Source organism: Oncorhynchus keta, unplaced genomic scaffold, assembly GCF_023373465.1.
Source record: "Oncorhynchus keta strain PuntledgeMale-10-30-2019 unplaced genomic scaffold, Oket_V2 Un_contig_6667_pilon_pilon, whole genome shotgun sequence".
In the NCBI taxonomy this organism is placed as follows: Eukaryota; Metazoa; Chordata; class Actinopteri; order Salmoniformes; family Salmonidae; genus Oncorhynchus; species Oncorhynchus keta.
This window is the reverse complement of record NW_026288991.1, coordinates 119467-129016: the sequence shown is the minus strand read 5'-3', so window position 1 is coordinate 129016 and position 9550 is coordinate 119467.

Below are 9550 nucleotides of genomic sequence, written 5' to 3'. Positions count from 1 at the left end.
TCTGGACAGGTCAGTATACTAAAGGAGTTATGGAACAGACAGACATCTGGACAGGTCGATATACTAAAGGAGTTATGGAACAGACAGACATCTGGACAGGTCAGTATATAAAGGAGTTATGGAACAGACAGACATCTGGACAGGTCAGTATACTAAAGGAGTTATGGAACAGACAGACATCTGGACAGGTCAGTATACTAAAGGAGTTATGGAACAGACAGACATCTGGACAGGTCAGTATACTAAAGGAGTTATGGAACAGACAGACATCTGGACAGGTCAGTATACTAAAGGAGTTATGGAACAGACAGACATCTGGACAGGTCAGTATACTAAAGGAGTTATGGAACAGACAGACATCTGGACAGGTCAGTATACTAAAGGAGTAATGGAACAGAACGCTTCAAAGAGAACAAATATATTCACTGTTTCAACAGGTGGGATTAAAGAGAGGAGACATGTAACATTTGAGCTGTTCTGACTCCTTTTTTTAATGATTTGTTTCAGGGATGTGTGCTGTCATTGTTATGTTGTTTATGTTTACAACCTTAGAGAATTAGGTCCAGTTGTGAATCAAGGAGGTGCTGCTGTTTGTTTACACTCAAGGTGGTTTGACTGATCACTCCTATCTCTCCCTTCTCTGGTTCTGCAACTCACAGAGGTGCCAGAGGCGTAAGACTGATGTGCCAACATCCAGGGAAAATCAACTCTGAGATACTATTTTTTTTCTTGATGTATTGTTGGAAAGCTGGCCATACGTCAAAAAAGAACTCTGAGCTCAGCAATAATATCTCACCAAACATCTACCCTCTCTCTCTCTCTCTCTCTCTCTCTCTCTCTCTCTCTCTCTCTCTCTCTCTCTCTCTCTCTCTCTCTCTCTCTCTCTCTCTCTCTCTCTCTCTCTCTCTCTCAAACTTGGCCTGTGTCGCATACTTACACTCTCCCCATTCCATTTCTCCTTTCTTTATTTTCTGTCCCTCTTTCTCTCTCTTACACAGCTAACTCCCCTCTTTGTCTCTCCTACACAACTAACTCCCTTATTTCTCTCTCCTACACAGCTAACTCCCTTATTTCGCTCTCCTACACAGCTAACTCCCTTATTTCTCTCTCCTACACAGCTAACTCCCTCTTTCTCTCTCCTACACAGCTAACTCCCCTCTTTCTCTCTCCTACACAGCTAACTCCCTCTTTCTCTCTCCTACACAGCTAATTCCTCTCTTTCTCTCTCCTACACAGCTAACTCCCTTATTTCTCTCTCCTACACAGCTAACTCCCCTCTTTCTCTCTCCTACACAGCTAACTCCCTCTTTCTCTCTCCTACACAGCTAAATCCTCTCTTTCTCTCTCCTACACAGCTAACTCCCTTATTTCTCTCTCCTACACAACTAACTCCTCTCTTTCTCTCTCCTACACAGCTAACTCCTCTCTTTCTCTATCCTACACAGCTAACTCCCTTATTTCTCTCTCCTACACAGCTAACTCCTCTCTTTCTCTATCCTACACAGCTAACTCCCTCTTCACAAAGGCTCCAGTAAGAGGGGAACAGTGCCAAAACATGAATCATTAAGAGATAGCTGCAGATGCACCTGCAGATATAACAGCCACAGTGATGGAGGGAGGGACTAGGCTGCTCTTCTTATCTGAAGACAAAGGAGCTGCCCTGTGCCCATTTAGAGCAGATCCTTCTAGCAGGCACTCAACACATGCCTGCTCAATCAAGGAGTAGATGAACACAAGCCTGCTGCATCAAGGAGTAGATGAACACAAGCCTGCTGCATCAAGGAGTTGATGCACACAAGCCTGCTGCATCAAGGAGTTGATGAACACAAGCCTGCTGCATCAAGGAGTTGATGAACACAAGCCTGCTGCATCAAGGAGTAGATGAACACAAGCCTGCTGCATCAAGGAGTTGATGCACACAAGCCTCTGCATCAAGGAGTTGATGAACACCAGCCTGCTGTATCAAGGAGTCGATGAACACAAGCCTGCCGCATCAAGGAGTAGATGAACACAAGCCTGCTGCATCAGGAGTTGATGCACACAAGTGCTGCATCAAGGAGTTGATGAACACAAGCCTGCTGCATCAAGGAGTTGATGAACACAAGCCTGCTGCTTCAAGGAGTAGATGAACACAAGCTGCTGCATCAAGGAGTTGATGCACACAAGCCTGCTGCATCAAGGAGTTGATGAACACCAGCCTGCTGTATCAAGGAGTCGATGAACACAAGCCTGCCGCATCAAGGAGTTGATGAACACAAGCCTGCTGTATCAAGGAGTAGATGAGTAGATGTGTTATCTCATGTCTGCTGCATCAAGGAGTTGATGAACACAAGCCTGCTGTATCAAGGAGTTGATGAACACAAGCCTGCTGTATCAAGGAGTAGATGAGTAGATGTGTTATCTCATGTCTGCTGCATCAAGGAGTTGATGAACACAAGCCTGCTGTATCAAGGAGTTGATGAACACACGCCTGCTGTATCAAGGAGTAGATGAGTAGATGTGTTATCTCATGTCTGCTGCATCAAGGAGTTGATGAACACAAGCCTGCTGTATCAAGGAGTAGATGAGTAGATGTGTTATCTCATGTCTGCTGCATCAAGGAGTTGATGAACACAAGCCTGCTGTATCAAGGAGTTGATGAACACAAGAACTCAAGAAAGCCTCAATTCGTCAGGGCTTGGACTCTACAAGGTGTTGAAAGCATTCCACAGGGATGCTGGCCCATGTTGACTCTTATGCTTCCCACAGTTGAGTCAAATTGGTTGGATGTCATTTGGGTGGTGAGCAATTCTTGATACACACAGGAAACTGTTGAGCATGAAAAACCCCAGCAGCATCGCAGTTCTTGACACAAACCAGTGTGCCTGGCACCTACTACCATACCCCGTTCAAAGGCACCTTAATCTTTTGTCTTTCCCGTTCATCCTCTGAATTGCACATAAAACAAATCCATGTCTCAATTGTCTCAAGGCTTAGAAATCCTTATTTAACCTGTCTCCTCCTTGTCAGTCTATGTCATGGAAAGTGCAGGTGTCCTTAGTGTTTTGTCCACTGATGGTAGAGATGGTACCACTTAACTGTCCTGGTTCTCTATTATAAAGAGTACATTGCTCACTACACCAATATTCCCATGAACGCTCTCACATGGTTCCTAGACAAGATACCAATGGAGAGAGAATATGGGTACTTGCCTCTCAGTGTGCCCGTGGCGCTAGCGATTAAGGTTTTAATTGCAGTGTGAGGATGGCTTGTGTTAAAGCGAAACCTCTACGTACCAGACCCGTCACCTAAACGAATGAACCACGTTGAGAGCAACCATCACTCTGTTCGACTGCTTTCATCGTACATGTCCACTCCTCCAACAACTCGAACGAGGCTGTTTTTCCTCACAGTTTGGCTGTGGATAGGAGCCACTCCAACATCCATCCCCTCTAAAGTGCCATGTTAGATCCTCGTAAATGCTGTTAACCCCAACGCTCCATCATAGTTATAAGAGCCTTTCACACAGCTCTGCTCCATCATGATTATAAGAGCCTTTCACACAGCTCTGCTCCATCATGGTTATAAGAGCCTTTCACACAGCTCTGCTCCATCATGGTTATAAGAGCCTTTCACACAGCTCTGCTCCATCATGGTTATAAGAGCCTTTCACACAGCTCTGCTCCATCATGGTTATAAGAGCCTTTCACACAGCTCTGCTCCATCATGGTTATAAGAGCCTTTCACACAGCTCTGCTCCATCATGGTTATAAGAGCCTTTCACACAGCTCTGCTCCATCATGGTTATAAGAGCCTTTCACACAGCTCTGCTCCATCATGGTTATAAGAGCCTTTCACACAGCTCTGCTCCATCATGGTTATAAGAGCCTTTCACACAGCTCTGCTCCATCATGGTTATAAGAGCCTTTCACACAGCTCTGCTCCATCATGGTTATAAGAGCCTTTCACACAGCTCTGCTCCATCATGGTTATAAGAGCCTTTCACACAGCTCTGCTCCATTATGATTATAAGAGCCTTTCACACAGCTCTGCTCCACCATGGTTATAAGAGCCTTTCACACAGCTCTGCTCCATCATGATTATAAGAGCCTTTCACACAGCTCTGCTCCATCATGGTTATAAGAGCCTTTCACACAGCTCTGCTCCATCATGATTATAAGAGCCTTTCACACAGCTCTGCTCCATCATGGTTATAAGAGCCTTTCACACAGCTCTGCTCCACCATGGTTATAAGAGCCTTTCACACAGCTCTGCTCCATCATGGTTATAAGAGCCTTTCACACAGCTCTGCTCCACCATGGTTATAAGAGCCTTTCACACAGCTCTGCTCCATCATAGTTATAAGAGCCTTTCACACAGCTCTGCTCTATCATGGTTATAAGAGCCTTTCACACAGCTCTGCTCCATCATGGTTATAAGAGCCTTTCACACAGCTCTGCTCCATCATGATTATAAGAGCCTTTCACACAGCTCTGCTCCATCATGGTTATAAGAGCCTTTCACACAGCTCTGCTCCATCATGGTTATGAGAGCCTTTCACACAGCTCTGCTCCATCATGGTTATAAGAGCCTTTCACACAGCTCTGCTCCATCATGGTTATAAGAGCCTTTCACACAGCTCTCCCCATTAACCACCTCCCCCTTAACCACATCGTGAGCATTAGTGTGGTCACCACCCCCGCAGCTGAATGGTGTCTAGTGGAGTCATTCATCGTGACCAACATCCTCCGCACAGCTTGAGTGTGTGTAAGGGGATGACTCCAATTAAGAGTGAAGGAAGGACGCCTGGCTCAAAACCAACCCAACCCACAGGGTGATTACACAGCAGGTTGGGTCACTGTCTACATGTACAAGCAGTCAGAGTGGTTTTAATAAACTCAGCAAGAGTCACTCCACAGATACTGGAGCTACTTAAAGAGTAACTACTGTTTATAAAACTGAAAAGGCTCCAACAAACTAGAGGATGGCGGCTAGTTGGAGCTAGTTTATCATCACACTGTGATCTTCCTGAGACATCTAGTGTTGATGTTCCATTTGCACATTGGTGGAAAAACTACCCAATTGTCATACTTGAGTGAAGGTAAAGATGTCTTAATAGAAAATGACTCAAGTAAAAGTGAAAGTCACCCAGTAAAATACTACTTGTTTAAAAGTTTAAAAGTATTTGAGTATAAAAAAAGCACATGTAATTGCTCAAATATACTTTATTATCAAAAGTACAAGTAAAAGTATGAATCATTTGAAATTCCTTATTTTTAAGCGAACCAGACGGCACCATTTTCTTGTTTTTTAAATTGTCGGATAGCCAGGGGCACACTCCTACACTCAGACATCATTTACAAGCAATGCCTTTGTGTTTAATGAGTCCGCCAGATCAGAGGCAGTCGGGATGACCAGGGGTGTTCTCTTGATAAGTGTGTTTTAATATCCTGCTAAGCATTCAAAATGTAACAAATACTTTTGGATGTCAGGGAAAATCTATGAAGTAAAAAGTATTTATTTTCCCCCTTAGGAATGTAGTGAACTAAAAGTTTAAAAAATATAGATAGTAAAGTACAAATACCCCAAGCATTTTTACTAAGTATATAGAAAATATATTGAAATAACCTTCTTTAAACATTGGAATGGCCATTTTCAGTCAGGAAACATCAACGCCTTTCATTTCAAAACACCATGCCTTTTATATACCAATCCTTCATATACCAATCCTTTATATACCAATCCTTTATATACCAATCCTTTATATACCAATCCTTCATATACCAATCCTTTATATACCAATCCTTTATATACCAATCCTTTATATACCAATCCTTTATATACCAATCCTTTATATAGCAATCCTTTATATACCAATCCTTTATATACCAATCCTTCATATACCAATCCTTTATATACCAATCCTTCATATACCAATCCTTTATATACCAATCCTTTATATACCAATCCTTCATATACCAATCCTTTATATACCAATCCTTTATATACCAATCCTTTATATACCAATCCTTTATATACCAATCCTTTATATACCAATCCTTTATAAACCAATCCTTTATATACAAATCCTTTATATACTAATCCTTCATATACCAATCCTTTATAAACCAATCCTTTATATACAAATCCTTTATATACTAATCCTTTATATACCAATCCTTTATAAACCAATCCTTTATATACCAATCCTTTATATACCAATCCTTTATATACCAATCCTTTATACACCAATCCTTTATATACCAATCCTTTATATACCAATACTTTATATACAAAATACCAATCCTTTATATACCAAATACCAATCCTTTATAATCCTTTATACCAATCCTTTATATACAAAATACCAATCCTTTATATACCAAATACCAATCCTTTATATACCAATCCTTTATATACCAATCCTTTATATACCAATCCTTTATATACCAAATACCAATCCTTTATATACCAAATATACCAATCCTTTATATACCAATCCTTTATATACAAAATACCAATCCTTTATATACCAAATACCTTTTATATACAAAATATACCAATCCTTTATATACCAAATACCAATCCTTTATATACCAAATCCTTTATATACCAATCCTTTATATACCAATCCTTTATATACCAATCCTTTATATACAAATTTTTATATACCAATCCTTTATATACCAATCCTTTATATACCAAATACCAATCCTTTATATACCAATCCTTTATATACCAATCCTTTATATACAAAATACCAATCCTTTATATACCAAATACCAATCCTTTATATACCAATCCTTTATATACCAATAATTTATATACCAATCCTTTATATACCAAATACCAATCCTTTATATACCAAATACCAATCCTTTATATACCAATTCTTTATATACCAATCCTTTATATACCAATCCTTTATATACAAAATACCAATCCTTTATATACCAAATACCAATCCTTTATATACCAATCCTTTATATACCAATCCTTTATATACCAACTTTATATACCAAATACCAATCCTTTATATACCAATCTTTATATACCAATCCTTTATATACCAATCCTTTATATACAAAATACCAATCCTTTATATACCAATCCTTTATATACCAATCATTTATATACCAACTTTATATACCAATCCTTTATATACCAAATACCAATCCTTTATATACCAATCCTTTATATACCAATCCTTTATATACCAATCCTTTATATACCAATCCTTTATATACCAATCATTTATATACCAATCCTTTATATACCAATCATTTCATGATACCACGTACCTGCATCTCCTATCTATTTCATCAGATGAACAGGTCTTAAAGGGAACTATTTTGAGGTAACTTTGCATGGAGTTAAACTGCCAGCATTCTGCTGGAGTCTGTGGCGATGGGAAAACCCTGTATTACCACGGGCTGTGTTGCCGGCTTCACGTCTAGTGTTGCATCACCCAAAGGCTAGAGCTCCTCTTCAGACTAAATTCTCAGAGACCTCGTGTCCTGACTAAGAATGAGGGAGTGCACATCCCTCAACCACTCTTCTTCCTCTCTATCCTTTCTTTCCTCTCTCCTCTCCCTCCTCCCTCTCCTCTCCTCTCCTCTCCTCCCTCTCCTCTCCTCTCCTCTCCTCTCCTCTCCTCTCCATCTGGCTCCTCACAAATACTGATGGGTGTTGTGTGTGTGTGTTTGTGTGTGGGGGTGGAGGTTTGTGTGCGTGCGTGCATGCATGCGGCGTGCCTGTTGTTGCGTCTGAGCCTACCTATTAATACTAGCCTGATCCTGCTCCTGAACCTAACTGTCAAAACTAGCCTAATCCTGCCCCTGTGCCTACCTGTCCATGCTAGCTTGCTCCTGGGCCGACATGTCAATGCTAGCCTGCTCCTGCTCCTGGGCTTACTTGTCAATGCTAGTCTGATGCTGCTCCTGTGCCTACTTGTCAATGCTAGCCTGATCCTGCTCCTGTGTCTACCTGTCAATGCTAGCCTGCTCCTGGTCCTGTGCCTAAATGCTAGCCTGATCCTGCTCCTGTGCCTACCAGTCCATGCTAGCCTGATCCTGCTCCAGTGCCTACTTGTCAATGCTAGCCTGATCCTGCTCCTGTGGCTACCTGTCCATGCTAGCCTGCTCCTGGGCCGACATGTCAATGCTAGCCTGCTCCTGCTCCTGGGCTTACTTGTCAATGCTAGCCTGATCCTGCTCCTGTGCCTACCTGTCAATGCTAGCCTGATCCTGCTCCAGTGCCTACTTGTCAATGCTAGCCTGATCCTGCTCCTGTGGCTACTTGTCAATGCTAGCCTGCTCCTGCTCCTGCTCCTGCTCCTGTGCCTACTTGTCAATGCTAGCCTGATCCTGCTCCTGTGCCTACCTGTCAATGCTAGCCTGATCCTGCTCCAGTGCCTACCAATGCTAGCCTGATCCTGCTCCTGTGGCTACTTGTCAATGCTGCCTGCTCCTGCTCCTGCTCCTGTGCCCCTGCCTGTCAATGCTAGCCTGATCCTGCTCCTGTGTCTACCTGTCAATGCTAGCCTGCTCCTGGTCCTGTGCCTACTTGTTAATGCTAGCCTGATCCTGCTCCTGTGCCTACCAGTCCATGCTAGCCTGATCCTGCTGCAGTGCCTACTTGTCAATGCTAGCCTGATCCTGCTCCTGTGGCTACCTGTCCATGCTAGCCTGCTCCTGGGCCGAGATGTCAATGCTAGCCTGCTCCTGCTCCTGGGCTTACTTGTCAATGCTAGTCTGATGCTGCTCCTGTGCCTACTTGTCAATGCTAGCCTGATCCTGCTCCTGTGCCTACCTGTCAATGCTAGCCTGATCCTGCTCCAGTGCCTACTTGTCAATGCTAGCCTGATCCTGCTCCTGTGGCTACTTGTCAATGCTAGCCTGATCCTGCTCCTGCTCCTGTGCCTACTTGTCAATGCTAGCCTGATCCTGCTCCTGTGCCTACCTGTCAATGCTAGCCTGATCCTGCTCCTGTGCCTACCTGTCAATGCTAGCCTGATCCTGCTCCTGTGCCTATCTGTCAATGCTAGCCTGCTCCTGCTCCTGTGCCTACCTGTCAATGCTAGCCTGATCCTGCTCCTGTGCCTACCTGTCAATGCTAGCCTGATCCTGCTCCTGTGCCTACCTGTCCATGTTTGCCAGTAACATTTCCCCAACACATAAACACAAGTATGTCAGCGTGAGGGAGGAAGCATACATGTATATGTATTTTCCCACAGCTGTGAGGCTGTGTCAGAACATGTCCCAGGACATGGCACGGAGGTCCTTGTAAAAAGTCTCTCCCGTCGCTCAGTTACACCTGATAGGAGGACTCTGGCTGCGTCCCAACAGGGCAACCTATGCCATATATAGTGCACTATTTTTTAACCAGAGCCCTATGTGCCCTGCCAAGAAGAGTGCACTAAATAGGGTATCAGGTTCCATTTGGGAAGCACCCTCTTCTCTCCAGTGTTCCGCACCGCCATCGATCTCTGATCCCAGGAAATGGTCCTTAGGCTTTTACATAACGGCAGTCAACCAGCAACACACCACTACTTCACATTGATCCCATCTCA